An 18,140-nucleotide genomic window follows, 5' to 3' on the forward strand; every position below is an offset into this window, starting at 1 on the left:
CATCTTGTGACTTGCTGTGAGTACATCAGAAGAATGTTCTTCCACCTGTGGCACATTCAGCATTTGTAGATCTGATCATTGATTCATATACAACAGGAAACATGTTAAGTTATCCATTCTTGCCAGGTGCTGGCTGGCAAATACTGTTAGAGAAGGGGTGCTTTTGCTAAAGAGGTCACTCAGAGCAGAAGCAATGACAAGCCCAAGGTCTATTCTAGGAATGTGGCCAAAGTTGACACATGTTTTAGGGCTGATAGTGACCAGGAAATAGGTGATGCATATATCAACAAGTATGTAAGTGGCAGAAGGTGGAAGTGGGGTCAGAGGTTTCCTCTGGCCAGGAACAATGTAATCCCAGCTACTTGGGAGGCTGAGGCAGGAGAATCACTTGAACTGGTGGGGTGGAGGTTGCAGTGAAATGAGATTGTACCATTGCATTACAGCCTTGGCAACAAGAATGAAACCCCATCTCAAAAAAAAAAAAGTTCAGCCTCCAAGATTGACCTAGGGAATATAATAAATCACATTAATTTGGGCTTCATTAATTCATAATACCTGAATTTTGGAATCTCCAGGGTAATTCTCAGGATAAATAGCATTGCAAAGCACTTGTTTAACTTGCTCAGAAGAACAAATTGTTTTTATCATGCTAGCCATAACCACAAGCGTTCCGCCAGCTTTAGGAAGAACAAGGTGATCTGTTCCCGGAGGCACTTGTTCAAGAACTACTAGTACTTTGGTGGTGGAACTACTACTACTTTAATTATCATTGACACTCCCTCTAGAACAGAGGTGTTCATTAGAATTTCCCGGGATGGTGGAAATTTTCTATAATTTAGAGTTGGCTAATATTGTGGCTAATAGCCAATGTGGCTACTGAACCCTTGCAATGTGCTCAGTGTGATGAAAAAAAATGACTCTTTAATTTTACTTAATTTTTATTCATTTAAATTTCAGTAGCCACATGTAGCTAGTGGTGACTCTATTGGACAGCACAGTTCTAGAAAGGCCAATTGGTCAACATGCCTATATTAATAGACTCAATGACAGATAAGCCAATATCTGCACATAAACTTTAACCTAAACACTAAAGCAAATAACATGATTCCTATTTCTAGCAAAACTTTATCTATTGGCTTTAATATTTTTCATTCAAGATTTATACATCATATAAATTTGTACATCATATAAAAATATTTAGCCAGTTAAATGCTCAATCAACTAATCATTTAGAAAACATTAAGATAAGGCTACACTTACGTTATCTGTTAACTTAGCCCTGCATTTTATGTTAAATATGATTGTGTGAGGCTTGACTGTAATTTCCAGAAAGTCTTTGAAATATTAGATGTGGCCATGTTCCAGCCATTCTTCTTCACTACATGGTACTACAACATTTATCCATGGAGACTGGGAGGGCATTCAGTGTGAGCAACAATGATGGCCAGGTAGGTAGAGAGGGGACCTAGGGACCAAATGTGGAAGGACACGCAACCAACATATTTTTAGTGTCTTGGTCCTAGTTCAAACCTGGGTTTGTTACTCTATTTCCTCTTTACACATAATGATAACAACTACTAATGATATCAATGACCGCTCTATATGTGACAAACAATATTTTAAATGTTTGTTTTGTATTAATTTATTTGATCCACATAACATTGCATCATGCAGATACTATAATATACTATAATATATTCCTACTTTACAGTTGATAAAAACAAGGAATAACTGAGCTTTTGATGACCTATCAAAATAGGCAGTACCTGCCCAGGGTATTAGAAGACTCTTTCTTGAAGTTTGTTCTTGCTATATGCATTTTATCTTCTTCATTAGCTCCCACTCCAATCCTGAAACTCCAGAAATCAGCGCAAACACTGAGTCAGAGCACCCTAAGGTTTTAAAATAAATTCATGAGGACAAAAAAAGAGAAGACATCAATAAACAGTACTAGGAAAGAAAAATACAATAGAGACTTTTAAAATTATTAGAGGATGGTGTTAAGTTGAAAAATTGGAAAGTTAGATGAAACACTATTTCATAGAAAAATAGAAATTAACAAAATTTTCTCAAGAAGAAATATAAAAGTCATAACTAAGAACTTGTTCACTAGTTAAATATTTCCCCACAAAAAAACACCAGGCTCAGATGGCTTTAAGAACTGTTTCTGAGAATGGAAAAAGAGGAAAAGTGACACAATTCTTTTTATGAGTTTATTTTGACCTTATTACCAAAATTTAATAAGGATAGTGAAAGAGAAAGAAAATATAGACCCATCACACTTACAAACCAGAGGCAGAAATCCTAAGAAAAATTTTAGCAAATTATAAAAGGGTTTATGCTTATACCTATTTTCATCTATGTACACACAAACAATGCATGTGTATATATGTGTGTGTGTACATACGTATACAATATTTGAAAGTTTTTTAAATATTACATTATAACACAGAAGTTTATCCTGAAAATATAAAGATGGTAAAATATTAGAAATTTTATTCATGAAATACTATGTGAAGTCATGTAGAAAAAAAAAATTGGGCTGGGCGCAGTGGCTCATGCCTGTAATCCCAAAACTTTGGGAGGCCCAGGCGAGTGGATCACAAGGAGATCGAGACCGTCCTGGCCAACATGGTGAAACCCCATCTCTACTAAAATACAAAAAATTAGCTGGGCACGTGCCTGTAGTCCCAGCTACTCTGGAGGCTGAGGCAGGGGAATTGCTTGAACCTGGGAGGCAGAGGTTGCAGTGAGCCAAGATTGTGCCACTGTACTCCAGCCTGGCGACAGAGTGAGATTCTTTCTCAAAAAAAAAAAAAAAGTTGGATTCAAACCTCAAACAATACACAGATGAATTACAAATGAATTAAAGATTTAAATATACAAAATAAAATTATAAAAAAAGACTTAAGGAGAACGTGAGATAATTGTTTTATAACATTTGCATGGGGAAAAGCCATCCTATGATTCAAAATTCAGAAACTATAAAAGATTGAAAATGTGTCTGCATAAAAATAAAATTTCTATATGCAAAAAATAAGCAAATTTAAGATATAAATTTTACTTTGGGAATAATTTCTGCAACTTATATCCCAAAAGGGTCATATGGCTAATGTACAAATAGGCCCTAGAAATTAAGAAGAAAATTGGCAGTAAAATGTACAGTTCTTAAGTGTACAGTTCAATGAATTTTGACAAATGTAACCATGACCAAGAAGAAAATATCATACAATTCTACTTTGGCAGAACATTTTCTCATGACACTTTCTGGTCACTTGGCCCACTCTGACCCAGAAGGCAATCACTATTCTGATTTCTATCAGCAAAGATTTGTTTGGCTTTTTTTGTTTGTTTGTTTTAGCATGCTTTTAAAACAGTCAAAACATTTAAAAGCATTTAGCATGCTTTTAAAACACAAAGGTATTTGCTGTCACATTTTTGTTTTTATTTAACATAGTACTATAGATATTTTGCCATATTATATGACTATTAATAGGAAATAAAATGTATAAGGTTTGGAATGGAAGGAACAAAATTGATATTTTTCATAAACAATAAGACTATTCATCTGGAAAATCACAGAATTTATAGATAAATCAGCAAATTTGCTGTATATAAGAGTTTCAAAAATTCAAAGTCCATAACATTTTTATCCACCAGTGACAACTGAAATGACACTTAAAAATTTTCCATAGCAATGAAAAGAAAAGGTACCTAGGAAGAAATCTAGCAAAATATTTGGAAAGCAACTTGGCAAAATCCAGTGTAGTTGCAAATGCACTTAGTGCTTACTATAAACTTAGCAAGAACACTTTTAGATATATACTGAGCACTCCCACACTTACGTTAGAAGGCCAAAGTATGGGGATGTTTATTGCAATGTTGGTTGTCATAAAACCCAGGGAAATACACAGACAAAAAACAACATAAAAGTTGGCAGTAAAGAATAGGCAAGTAAATAAATGAATAATATAAAATAGTTAAAATGGGTCAGGTGCAGTGGCTAACGCCTGAAATCCCAGCACTTTGGGAGGCCAAGGTAGGTGAATCACTTGAAGTCAGGGGTTCGAGATCAGCCTGGCCAACATGGTGAAACCCCAGTCTCTACTAAAAATACAGAAAATTAGCTAGGTGTGGTGGCACGCACCTGTAGTCCCAGCTACTCAGGAGGTTGAGCAGGAGAATTGCTTGAACCTGGGAGGCAGAGGTTGCAGTGAGCTGAGATTGTACCACTGGACTCCAGCCTGGGTGATAGAGTGAGGCTCTGTCTCAAAAAAAGAAAAGTAGTTAAAATGAATTATTTTAAGTATTTGTATATAATTGTAAAAAAGTATCAAAAACCCAATGGTGAGTGAAAAAAACACTTCGCAAAAAGGCTTGGATCTTGTAATAAGAATTAAAAACATAAACTAATAAGTTATATACTGTCTGTGGATATATTTAATGAATATATAAAAATATAAACAGCAGCTGGGTGCATTGGCTCACGCCTGTAATCCCAGCACTTTGGGAGGCCGAGGTGGTCTGATTACCTGAGGTCAGGAGTTTGAGACCAGCCTGACCAAGATGGTGAAACCTTGTTTCTAATAATACAAAAAAACAAACAAACAAAAAAAAGCTGGGCGTGGTGGTGCATGCCTGTAATCCCAGCTACTCGGGAGGCTGAAGCAGGAGAATAACTTGAATCCAGGAGAAGGAGGTTGCAGTGAGCTGAGATTGAGCCACTGTACACCAGCTTGGGTGAAAAGAGCAAAACTCCATCCCAAAAAACAAAAACAAAAACAAACAAACAAACAAACAAACAAAAATATATATATATAGTACACACACACACACACACACACACACACACATATATTTTTAAGGAGAATATATATATATATATATATACACACACACACACACACACACATACATACAGAGAGAGCAACAGATCAACATCAAGTTATCTCCAGGAGAGAAGGAGACTGATGAAGGAGGACACAACCTTTAACTGTAACATTTTATTTCTCCTCAAACCTAGAGCAAAACAGCAAAATGTTAATATTTATTGCATTTGGGTAGAAAGAATACAGTGATATATTATGACATATTTTTATATATTTGAAAAATTTCTACTTTGTAAAACTACTTACGCATGGAATGAAGATCCACCTCTTGCTAATGGGGTAATTATAGGCAAGTTACTTTGTCTAAGCCCCAGAAGGGGCAAGTAACTTGTCTATAATTACCCCATCTGGGGCTTAGACAAAGTATGTAACTTGCCTATAATTACCCCATTAGCAAGTGTCTGTGCTGTGATTATGAACATGGGGCATCTGGCTCCGGCGTCCAGGTGCCCAGCCTCTACCCTGAACTAAGGCAGGCAGAGTTCCCTCTTGGGATTGCACCTTTCCTGCCAGGCTCCTGGTGTGAGTGGGGGTGAGGCCTGCACACAGTGCCCTTGGGCTCTCTCCATGCCTCTTGGTGACTGCTCTTTTTCAGTGTCTCTGGGTCTATCATCCAAGTTTGGGAAGTTCATCTTTGTGAAGTTCATTTTTTATTCATCAGATATTCTCATCATATTGCCACACAGAGTCTGCAGCGTGTTTGTGCTGGGCTGTTCCTTCTGCTGGCCTGTAGCCCACCCAGCTCTTCCTAACCGCTCGTCAGGACCTTGGCTCATGCAGGTGGCATGGGGGAGCCCACAGAAAAGTGTGAATAATGGGATTCCTTCACCCATCGTGAACTAGGGTCTGCTGATTCCCAAAACAAATATTTGGCAGCAGGGGGGAGTTTAAAATTTCATTCATAATTGCCTTTGTCAGTCTGCCAGAAAGTTCAAGATCCAGGTGCCGGCAGATTCAGTGTTTGGTCAATGTCTGCTTACTGGTCTGCAGATGGCCATCTTTTCCTTGTATACTCATGTGACAAATAAGACAGCTCATCTCTTTAGTCTCTCCTTGTAAGGCACTCATCCACTCACAAGGGCTCTACCCCTGACCTCATCACCTCCCAAAGGTCCCTCTTCCAAACACCATTATATTGGGAATTAAATTTCAACATATGAATTTTGGAGGAACATCGACATTCAGCCCATAATAATAATACAAGTTCATTAACAAGCTAAATAACATTTATCTTTTAAGCTAAAGATGGAGAGTTTAAATCACAGCAGTTCACAAAGTTATGGAAACCCACTGCCATCTTCTGTTGTGTTTGTTAATCTACTCCACCATTTAAAAAAGCATTAATTTTATATTTAAAATAATACAAACATGTAATAGAAGCAAAATTCCTCTGAGTTTTAAGGTAAAACCAAAGACATCAAAAAACGTCAGATTTGCAACAGGCTGTTTTAGATTACAATCCAACAAATACCCATTGGTCATCTATGTGCTAGGCGGGATGAGAGCTCCAGTTACAGCCGTGCCTCTCTCTCTCCTGGAGCTGGAAGTCTGGCAAGGAAAGCAGGTATGACAGCAGCACTTCTAAGTATGTTGAGTGTTTACCAAAGAGGACAGTCAAAGACCTATAGGGGATAGAGCAAAGGAAATGGTACCATCAACCAGGGCTCAGGGAAGGTCTCTTGAAGGAAGTGACTTTTAAATGGAGATCTGAGACGTGATTAATGGAGAAATAAGATACATCAAATCTCACAAACAAGAGAGCACCAGGTGTTCCAGGAACTGAGAGAGAGAGGAGAGGCAGTGGTGGGGAAGCAGAACTTCTAGGGGAAGTACCCAGGTAGGAAACTACGGGCTCATTTACAACTGGAGCACAATCTCGCATAACACAGGGCTAGTTAAATATTAATCAATTAATGATCTGACAAATATTACCCTATGGGATAATTTACATTCTAAAAGAGGATGTCAGGCCCAGAAAACCTGAGGGAACCAACTGGAAAACAATAAAAAAGAAGAGAATTCAGAGAAGAGATGAGTTGCTAAGTAACTATTTAAAACCAGTAGCCTTTCCTAAACCACAACTTGTTAGAAATTGCGGTAAAAGGAAAGATCTCATTTAAAATACAGCAACCAAAAAGAATCCTAAAGATCAATATAACAAGTAATTTGCAAGACTTTTATTAAAAGCTCATAAATAATCTATTGGCAGACCTAAAAATGACTTAACAAATGCAAAGAGACACTATGGTCTTTGATGGAAAAATATCAATTTCCTTGTAAGTTAATTTATATATTTAAGGAAATCCCAACTGAAATAGCAACTTTTAACTCAATAAAATAATATTAATGTTTGTTTGTAAAATTAATTATGAAGATTAGTCAAAAAAATTTTTGAAAATGAAAAACAATAAGAACTAGCTGATACTAAAACTATCTTAAAGCTGTAATAATTAAAATAGTTTGGCATTAGGGAAAAATAGATCAATGAATAAGAATGAAGGGTTCATAAATGAAACCAAAATCATGTGAAAACTAAGATATGAAATGGTAACACTTTAAAACAGTGAGGAAAAGGCAATTAATCAGTAAATAGTGCTGGATCAAATGACTGATAGGAAAAAAAAAATAAAGCTGGATCCTTACTTCAGTTATTATAGTAACATCAATTCCAGATGGATCAGACTTAAATGTAGAAAAGGAACTATAATGGTTCTAGGAGAATAAATGGCTGTGTTTAAGCTCTTGGAATAGGGAAGCCTTTCTAGGAAGAACTCAAAACCCAGAGACCATAACGTAATAAAAATTGCGATTTTTTTTTGGAGGGGGTGGGTAAAAATATATCCTCAACTAAGAGAAGAAACAAGTGACAAGTTGGGAAAATATTTATAATGGATATGACAGGAAAAGAGCTAATTGCTTTATTTATTTTCAAAAAGCTTTTGTAAATAAAATAGAAAAACAAACAGTCCAATAGGGGAAAAAAAGAACAAAGCTTATCAGTAGTTAATTACCAAAAAGTGAAAATAAGACATAGTAAGTATGAAAATATGTTCAACATTACTTGTAAGTAAAATAATGAAAACTGAACAGCAGCAACAGACTGTTTCTTAACTCATATGTTAGAACCCACAGTGATAAGGTCTGTTCTGAGAAGGCTATGGATAGGCAAGCACTGTCAGACACTGATGTGGGGCAGGGGTGGTGGACTGGTTCATTTCTGGAAGGAAGCTTGACAAAATCAATCTACTTTTAAAGGTCCATATTATTTTACTAATTGCTATTTGCTAAGAATTTACCTGTATAATTATCCATGCACATGTTGGTAAAGAGATATGTACAGGTGCGTTCCCTGTGGCATTGTTTGTAACAGCAAACAAGGAAAAGTAACCTGTCAGTAAGTGATAGTTACATAGCCTATGGTGCTCCTCCTATCTGATGGATTATTATGTGGCTGTGAAAAAGAATTATGTAGCTTTGTGTATATTGGAAGACAGGGAAAAAAGAGGTAGAGAGCTGTGTATACTGAATCATTCCATTTATGTCAATTTTATAGGAGTGGACAGGCAGACATGCACACTAGTCTATAAATAAGCACATTCTCTAAAAGCAATAAAAAATATTTTACAAGGGCTACTTTTGGGTAGAGGCAAAGAACTGAGGGATGGAAGCCTTTATGTTTCATTTTATACTTTGCTCTACTATTGGAAGTTTTAAAAATACATAGGTCAATTACTTTCATTCATTAAAATATGGACATGGATTACCTGGGTGGTGAGATGATGAAGTTTCTTTTTCTTCTTCTTCTTCTTCTTCTATTATTATTATTTTGAGACAGGGTCCTGATGGAGTGCAGTGGCACAATCTCAGCTCACTGCAATCTCCACCTCCTGGGTTCAAGGAATCCTCCTGCCTCAGCCTCCCAAGTAGCTGGCATTACAGGGATGGGCCACCATACCCAGCTAATTTTTGTATTTTTAGTAGAGGCTGGGTTTCACCATGTTGGCCAGGCTGGTCTTGAACTCCTGACTTCAAGTGATCCATCCACCTCAGTCTCCCAAAGTGCTGGGATTACAGGTGTGAGCCACCACACCCAGTCATTATTTTTTATTTTTATTTAATTTAATTAATTTATTTTGAAACAGGCTAGGGCCCACTCTGTCACCCAGGCTGGAGTGCAGTGGCACTATCATGGCTCACTGTAGCCTCGACTTCCCAGGCTCAAGGGATCCTCCCACCTCAGCCTCCAGAATAGCTGGAACTGCAGGTGCAAACCACCACATCTGGCTAATTTTTTGTATTTTTTTTTTTTTTTTAGAGTAGGAGTTTTACCATGTTGCCTAGTCTGGTCTCAAACTTCCGAGCTCAAGTGATCCACCTGCCTCAGCCTCCCAAAGTGCTGGGATTATAGGTGTGAGCCATTGCACCCAGCCTTTTTCTTATTTAAATGTCTGTAGTTATTAAAAAAAAAAAAAAAAAAAAGTGGTAGAGCTGGGTGTGGTTGCCCACACCTCGTAGTTCCAGCTACTGAGGAGGCTAAGGCTTGAGGCCAGGAGTTTGAGACTGTAGTACATGCCTACAAATAACCCAGCCTGGGCAACATGGCAAGATCCTGCTTCTAGAGAAAAAAAAAAAAGTGTGAAATAGGCAGCAATACAGAAAAAGATACCAGGTAAGGTTTTGACCGAAAAGAATAAAGTTCAAATGGTGGCCTGTCCAACACTGCTAGGGTCCCAGGAAGAGATATTTCTAAAGCAGGAGACTTTCCAGCATGTCACAGATTCCCCCACTTGCCTCCAATAATAATGGTTCTCCCATACGTAGCCATCAGAGAGCTTGGCTTCAGCATCAAGAGAGTTAAAATAAATGAAAGGAAATAAGGCTTAAAAAAGAATGTCATTATGATTTGTGCAAGCATTTCCTCTCTATAGATAAAATGGAGTGAGATGGCAAAAACAGATATAGGCTCACCTCATGCTTTTCTTCCCCTCTGTGTAGTTGGGCAGACTGAGATGGCTCATATCCCTCCTACCTTCTTATGAATGCTGCTTGCCCCAGGGGCCTAAGCATGCAGTAGCCTTCAGCTGTCTGACTCCAGGACCTGCAGGACCTCAGGAATGGGTCCTATGATCCTGGGACTTCTCCCCTCTGCCACCCATCTCCTAAGCTCTTCCTCTCCCAGGACCTTCTTGGGAAAGCAGTTCTTCCCAGTCAATCCCTACTGGTCATTCTTTGAGACCAGCTTAGCGTCAGGTGGGGTGTGAGAGATGCTAAAACCCAGTTTCTATACTTACAGAACTGCTGGATGCTTCTGAAGAGTCTCAGAAAACATTAGGCAGCCATGTGAAAGTAAAGAAACAAAGAATTTCAGCCAAGTAAGATGAAGCAGGTGCTGTTGGTTGGCTGATCCAATCTCCAACTCATCTCTTCTTTATCCATACAGCAAGAGGTATACCCACAACACCACTTGGGCAAAGAAATATAAGCAGAAGACTCTGGTGAAGCTCCTAGAAAAGATCTGTAAAAAGGACAAATCCAATTGGCAAGTTCCTTTGGCCTTTTGCCCCTTCCCCCTTTTTCTTCTTTTGAGAATGTGGCCATGAGGCTGCTGGTGGAGTCACCATCTTACAACCAGTGGCAACATGCATGAGGGTGCAAGTAACATGCTAAGGAGGGCACCATGGAACGGAACAAACCTGTCTCCCCTGACATCCCTTGGCCACTACAGCAGGCCTGGTTACATATGTCTACATGTTTCATTATGTGAGAAAAATAAGCTTCCTGTTTGTTTAAAGTGCTCTTAATTGGATGTTCTGCTATTTGCAGCCAAATCCACTATTAACTGATTAACATGGTGTTAAGAGGAAGTAGCTCTGATGTAATAGAAGCACATGGGCTTTGGAATGGAGGGATTTGGCTTCAAATTCTAGTACTGTGACTTATATACCAGGGTAAGTTATTACTTAACTTTTCTGGGTCCCTGTCTCCATAAGTAAAAAATAGGGCTCATAAAGCTACTCAAACAGATGTTTGAGGTCTCCATAGAAAGGGGAAGTGAAAGTAACTGTATATAATAAGTCTCAGCTCAATAAATATCTGATGCATCTTTGTTGAGAATGTGGAAGGACATTGAGGAAGTGAGGCTTAACTGGAATACAAATAAAGCAAGAGGAAGCAGAATGTAATTCAGAAGAAGTAGAGTATGAAAAACATTGAGAAATTTCAACAAAAAGGTGCAGTAGGCAAATCATCTTGTCTCTGAAATCTAGTCTCCCACAGAAACCTCAGGCTGAATGAAATTGTGGCCCAGAGGAATCAGAGAAGAAGGTATCCCTTAGCCCATGGCTGCAAACCCTCCAGAGAATTCCCAACACCAAAAAGGAAAGAAATATCCTCATTAACATTTCCCTTCTCTTCTTCCTTCTTTTTCTGCTTTTCCTCCCTCTCTTCCTTCTTTCCTAGATCAAAACTATTTCAAAACCATGGAAGGCAGACACAGTTTGTTCTGACTCACAGTGGATAGATGATAGGGCCTGGATTTTCAACCTTCTAATCTATTTTAGCCACAAAGAAATTTTCTGCATTCTCCTATTCCCTCCCAAAAAGAAAAGGCATCACGGTGTAGCCCCGGATGTCAAATAGAGAGTCAGGAGCCCTCAGTCCTGCTCTGTGTGTGTTCTTGGATGGTCTCCTAACCTCTGAATGTCAATTTTCTTTTCTTTCTTTTTTTTTTTTTTTTGAAATGGAGTCTCACACTGTTGCCTGGGCTGGAGTGCAATGGCACAATCTTGGCTCACTGTAATCTCTGCCCCCCTGGTTCAAGCAATTCCCATGCCTCACCCTCCCAAGTGGCTGAGATTACAAGCGCACACCACCACACCCGGCTAATTTTTTGTAGTTTTAGTAGAGACGGAGTTTCACTATGTTGGCCAAACTGGTCTCGAAATTCTGACTTCCGGATCCACCCGCCTTGCCCTACCAAAGTGCTGGAATTACAAGCAAGAGCCACCATGCCCAGCCTCAATTTTCTCATCTATAAATTGAGAGTGTGTGGAAGTGGGTGGGCAATAGAGGAGGAATTACCTAGGTAAGTTCTCAAGTTACTTCTCTTCTATTTATTAGCATCTTGCAGTCCCTGGGATGATAAGAGAAGGTTCAATTTCTTTCATCCTATAAATGGTTGTGGAGTGTCAACCCTGTACCAGTAACTGGTTTAACCATGGGAAATACTACTGTGAATGAAATAGAGAGCATCCTATATCTTAATGAAGGAGACAGACAATAAAGGCGCAAACAAAGAAACTGGAGAATTTCAGAGGAGCAGTGAAGAAGAAAATACAACTCAGTGATGGAATAGAGTGACTGGGGATGAGGGAGCTACTTGAAAAGAGATGAGTCAGGAAATCCCCCATGAGATGTAAACTTTGTGCTTAGCTGAAATGAGATGCCAGCCATCCCCCTCTCTCTGCAGGACTGTGGCCTGATCTTTGACTGGGTACTCAGAATTATTTTCAGTGCAAACTTGTTTCCTTGAGTCTCTTGGTTCCTGAACAATATCCCAAGTCTATGATCATAATGGGCTCACACTGTGGGTTTTCATGGCCCATTGGAATATTCAAAGTGGGTACAGTTAATCCCAGCAGTGGCCAAAGGGAGCTATGCGAGCCAGTCCAGGAAGACAGGCAGAATATAATGTACTTCTGTTTAATCTACCTTTTAATCTCATCTTTTTGGCTTTTTAAAGTGGGAACAGGGTATTCTTTACAATGAATATGATCTATTGCTGGCATAACAATAATAGTATATACATAACAGTGCTTACTAGTACTTAGACATTGCTCACGTATATGAACTTAATTTTCATGACAACTTTATGAGGTACATACTGATATTTTGCCCATTTTATAGATGAAGGAACAGAAGCACAGCCAAGTAAGTGATTTGCCCAACCTGTGAGATGCAGAGCTGGGATCTGGAGCTAGGTAGTCTCCTACCCTAGTCACTTCTTTTAGCCAAATATGCTGTGCACCTTTCATGTATGAAACGTGTTTGTTTTAAAAGCATATGTGTGGTTTACTGGAGATTCAAGTTCAAATTTTTTAGAAATCTTTTGTCAAAAATGTTGGTAACTGTAACAGTGTCTACAAAGTCAGACAGAAGTTGGTTTCAGTCCCTACTAAAGAAAAATATTATTCATGACACTTGTTAAAGACAGTAAGGCAGACTTTATTCAAGGTGGACTACTACAATGAGGATTTGCCGGGGGAGAGAGATTGGGCTCAACTCTGAATACAACAAGGAAATGTGAAGGTTTACAGCCAAGGGGCAGGGTAGGGTCAGCGGATGGAAAATCGCTAACAGTAAACATTTTAAAAGGGTAAACAAGGTGTAAGGCAGATTGTGGCTAAACTGACTTGACAAGCTTCTTGCTGAAGGAAGGCCAGGGTGAAAAAATATCAACAGGTGGGGATGAGGAATTTCATCCTATCTCAAGGGTGGGGAATATTTGCTAAACTGACCCAACAGGATTCCTACTAAAACTGGACTAAATGGGCCAAAGACAAAGCCTTCAGGGTGAGGCCTCATCAAAAAGATGACTCAGAGGAGCCTGATTAAAGTTCGGTTAGGGAGTCTTTGTTACCCCCAACATTGTTGCTTCCTAGCTGTGTAAACTTGAGTGAGTTACCTCTACTCTCTGAGCTGCAGATTTCTCATTTTGAAAGCAGATATTATACTATCTCCCCTATACAATATTGTAAGGATTAAATGAGATAAAGCTCAATAACTATAAGTTGAATGTCCTTAATCAAAAAATCTAAAAATCTAAAATACTCCAAACTCCAAAACCTTTTGAAAACTGATACGATGCTCAAAGGAAATGCTCATTAAAGTATTTCAGATTTAGAATTTTTTGGAATTGGGATGCAGAATCAGAGAGCATATGTGATGTAAATATTCCAAAATCTGAAACATTTCAGGTCCCAAGCACTTCAGATATGGGATAGTCAACCAGATATAGATAGTCAACTAGATTAGCACAGGGCCTGGTCTAGTAAGCGTTATCAATATCACTGTAACGTGAAAGCTCTTGCCAGGGAATCAAGTCATTCTTGATGAAACCAAGCTCTTGAAACTCTTAAATGCCGCTGGTAAGAGTACAACTTGACATAGCATTTTACTGTTGTGCAGTTTTGTGGTATCTATCAAAATATAAAACATGGCATTGAGTCTCTGGACTCAACAATTTATTTCTGGAAATGTATCTAAGGAAATAATAGCACAAGGGCACAAAGCCATAAGCCTGAGGATATCCAGGGCATCATTATTTAACATGAAAAACTTGGAAGGTAACCTAAATGTCCAGCAGTAGGAGACTGGTTAAATACATGAGGATATTCATAAAATACATTCAATGAGAATTCAGTACAACAAAATATATTAAGTGCAAAAAGAAGGTCACAAAATATTAGGTTAGTGCAAAAGTAAAAGTAATTGTGGTTCTTGCCATTAAAAGTAATTACTACAATTACTTTTGCATCAGCTTAATAATACGAATATTATGTTCCCATTTTGTAAAAACAGAATAAACAATAAACGTAATTAATACAAAATGTCTGTGTTTTATATGTGGGCATATGTACATAAAGAAAAAGTTCCACAGTATAAACACCAAAATGTTACCAGTACAGATAGTCCCTCACTTACAATGATTTGATACAGGATTGTTTTACTTTCTGATACTGTGAAAGTGATATACATTCAGTAGAAATCATATTTCAAGTACCCATATAACTATTCTGTTTTTCACTTTCAGTCAGTATTCAATACATGACATAGAATATTCACCAATTTATTATGAAATAGGCTTTGTGTTTGATGATTTTGCCCAACTATAGCCTAAGGTGAGTGTTCTGAGGATGTTTAAGGTAGGCCAGGCTAAGCTATGCTGTTTGGCAGGTTAGGTGTGTGTTTCAGCTCATTTTGTGTTGCTGTAACAAAATAACTGAGGCTGGGTAATTTTATTTATAATGCGGCTTATGGCTGGGTGTAGTGGCTCATGCCTGTAATCTCAGCACTTTGGGAGGCTGAGGTGGGCTCGATGACCTGAGGTCAGGAGTTCAGACCAGCCTGGCCAACATGGTGAAACCCGATCTCTACTAAAAATACAAAAATTAGCTGGGTGTGGTGGCAGGCACCTACTCTCTACTTGAGAGGCTGAGGTATGAGAATCGCTTGAACCCAGGAGGCAGAGGTTACAGTAAGCTGAGATCGTGCCACTGCACTCCAGCCTGGGCACAAGAGCAAAACTCCATCTCAAAACAAATAAAAATAAACAAAATAAAAAGAGGCTTATTTGGTTCACAATTTTGGTGGCTGGAAGGTTCAAGACTAGGGCAGCTGCATCTGGTGAGGATCTCAGATGCCCTCAGGTGGTGAGGGCACCACCATGACCGGCTAATTTTTGTATTTTTAGTGGAGATGGGGTTTCACCATGTTGGTCAGGCTGGTCTTGAACTCCTGGATTCAAGTGATCCAACCACCTCAGCCTCCCAAAGAGCTGAGATTACAGGCATGAACCACTATGCCTGGCATTTATTTATAATATTTCTAATTTTTGGTGGGTTTACCATGGCATAACTCCATTGTAAGTCAAAAAGCATCTGTATAGCTCTAACTGTCCCAGGTATGATAGGCATCTGTGCTTCCAATGAAATATTTCTGGCTATGCCTTTGAGGTATAGAGTAGACGTCACACTTCCTAGATCCTTTGAGGCTGGAAAGGACCATATGAGAGTGCTGGTTACATGTCCCTTCTGCGTCAAGTATTTAATTGTTGGCATGTGACTTTTCATAGCTTTCTTCTTTTCCCTTTGGCCACAGCAACCAGTGGTGTCCCAAACGGTAGGCAGTCGCTCTGACTACCTGAGTCCCAGAGTGGGAAAAATGATGGCATTGGAGCAGATGTCCCAGCCAACCTTCTGACATGATTATAATAGTTTGAGGAAAAAATATCAATAGTATTAAGCCACTGATATTAAGAACTATCTGTTATCTCAGCAAAACCTAATCTATACTTCTGATGGTAGGGATTGTGGTTGATTTTTATTTTCTTCTTTTACTTTACTGTAATTTCTGATATTTTCCCTCTGGCTAAGCCCAAAGTATGGGCAAGACTTATGGGTCACTCTGAAAGTCTTGTTATAGGGATGTCTAGACTAGAAGAACTAGTTTGACATCTCATCCAGACTGGTCATGGGTCTGCCCCTGACACAGTGGGTGGTTTGTTAGAGAGACAAGAGGAGAAAACCAGGGAGAAGAGCCAGAAGGCAGAGCAAATTGCATGTGGCAGACCTGGCTTATCAGAGGCCAGGCCTAGGCTGTAAGGCTAGTGGCCTAAATGCCAGCTATCAGGAGCACGAAGTGTTAAGTTGTGCAAAAGTAATCACAGTTTTTACCATTACTTTCAATGGCAAAAAATGTGATTACTTTTGTACCAACCTAATAAATACATGAAAATGGGGGTCAGATATGTTTATCAGAAATGCTTAGTGTTACTACCAGCCTAGTCTGAAGTTTAGAGCCTCTCATCTCAGAATACCAAGGCTCTCTCTCTTTTTCTTTTCTTTCTTTTTCTTTTTCTTTCTTTTTTTTTTTTTTTTTTGAGATAGAATCTCACTCTGTCACCCAGGCTTGAGTTCAGAGTGGCACAATCTCAGCTCACTGCAACCTCTGCCTATCAGGTGCAGATGATTCTCTTTCCTCAGTCTCCCGAGCCAGGATTACAGATGTCCGCCACCATGCCTGGCTAATTTTTGTATTTTTAGTAGAGACAGGTTTTCACCAGGTTGGCCAGGCTGGTCTTGAACTCCTGACCTCAAGTGATCTACCTGCCTTGGCCTCCCAAAGTGCTGGGATTACAGGCATGAGCTATATCATCCAGCCTTATTGATTGATTTTTAACCGACGTTATAAAGAGTCTATAAATAGCTCAGGTTTAAAAAAAAAATTTTTTTTTAGTTGACATGTAGTAATTTTAGACATTTATGTGATACAGTGATATCTCAATACATGAATACAATGTGTAATGATTAAATCAGATACTTAGAATATGTATCGCCTTTTATCATTTCTTTGTGGTGGCAACATTCAAAATTCTCTCTTCCAGGTCAGGCACAAGGCATGCACAGTGTCTCACACCTGTCCTGGCATGGTGTCTCATGTTTGTAATCCCAGCACTTTGGGAAGCTGAGGCGGATGGATCACTTGAGGTCAGGAAGTTGAGATGAGCCTAGCCAACATGGTGAAACTCTATCTCTACTAAAAATACAAACAAAAACACACACAAAAAACTAGCCAGGTGTGTTGGTGCATACCTATAATCCCAGCTATTTGGGAGGCTGAGGCAGGAGAATCACCTGAACCTGGGAAGTGGAGGCTGCAGTGAGTTGTGCCAGTGCACTCCAAGCTGGGTAACAGTAAGTGAGACTCTGTCTCAAAAAGAAAAAAAAAATTCTCTCTTCTAGCTATTTGAAAATATACAATAAATTATTATCAATAGTCACCCTGCAGTGCTATATGATGCTAAAATTTATTCCTCCTATCTAACTATAATTTTGTATGTGTTAACAAATGCCTCCTTATCCTCTCCTCTCCACTACCTTTCCCAGCTTCTAATAACCACAGTTCTATTCTCTGTTTCCATGTGCTCAAGTTTTTTCCCTTCCACATGAGAACACATGGTATTTATTTCTTTGGGCCTGCCTTTGATGTGTATGACAGGATCTCATCCTTTTTTAAGGCTGAATAATCCATTTTGTGTGTGTGTGTGTGTGTGTAAATTTCTTTATCCATTCCACGTCTGTATCTAGTACCGACATACACTTAGGTAGATTCCATATATTGGCTATTGTGAATAGTGCTGCAATAAAAATAGGGGTGCAGGTATCTCTTCATTATACTGATTTTCTTTCCTTAGGATAAATACCCAACAGTGGGATCGTTGGATCATATGGTAGTTCTATTTTTAAGTTTTGGAGGATTGTCCATACTATTTTCCATAATGGCTGTGCTAATTTACATTTCCACGAACAATGTATAATAGTTCCTTTTTCTCTGCATCCTCACCAGCATTTGTTATTTTTTTGTCTTTTTGATAATAGCTGTTCTAACTGGGGTGAGATGATATCTCATTGTGGTATTAATTTGTTTTTCCCTGATAATTAATGATGTTGAGCATCTTTTCATGTACATGTT

The 18,140-nt window shown here is 38.7% G+C and overlaps 1 protein-coding gene and 1 long non-coding RNA gene across 3 annotated transcripts in view; both read right to left on the reverse strand.

Moving 5' to 3' along the window:
• LOC141580575 (uncharacterized) overlaps nucleotides 1–5,168 on the reverse strand; it is a 33,671-nt gene extending 28,503 nt beyond the window's left edge. For both annotated transcript variants that reach the window (XR_012512822.1, XR_012512823.1), the window contains exon 1: nucleotides 1,767–5,168. This is a non-coding gene — a long non-coding RNA (uncharacterized LOC141580575). The remainder of the gene's footprint in view (nucleotides 1–1,766) is intronic.
• Nucleotides 5,169–5,273: 105 nt separating this feature from the next.
• The window catches only part of RTKN2 (rhotekin 2), a 158,221-nt gene continuing 145,354 nt past the window's right edge, over nucleotides 5,274–18,140 (reverse strand). Inside the window, exons 15-16 of the transcript XR_012512821.1 lie at nucleotides 10,181–10,404; nucleotides 5,274–6,511 (exon numbers count right to left, since the gene is read on the reverse strand). The gene's annotated coding sequence lies outside the window, so the exon portion shown is untranslated. The remainder of the gene's footprint in view (nucleotides 6,512–10,180; nucleotides 10,405–18,140) is intronic.

This window comes from Saimiri boliviensis, chromosome 12 (assembly GCF_048565385.1).
Source record: "Saimiri boliviensis isolate mSaiBol1 chromosome 12, mSaiBol1.pri, whole genome shotgun sequence".
NCBI lineage: Eukaryota > Metazoa > Chordata > Mammalia > Primates > Cebidae > Saimiri > Saimiri boliviensis.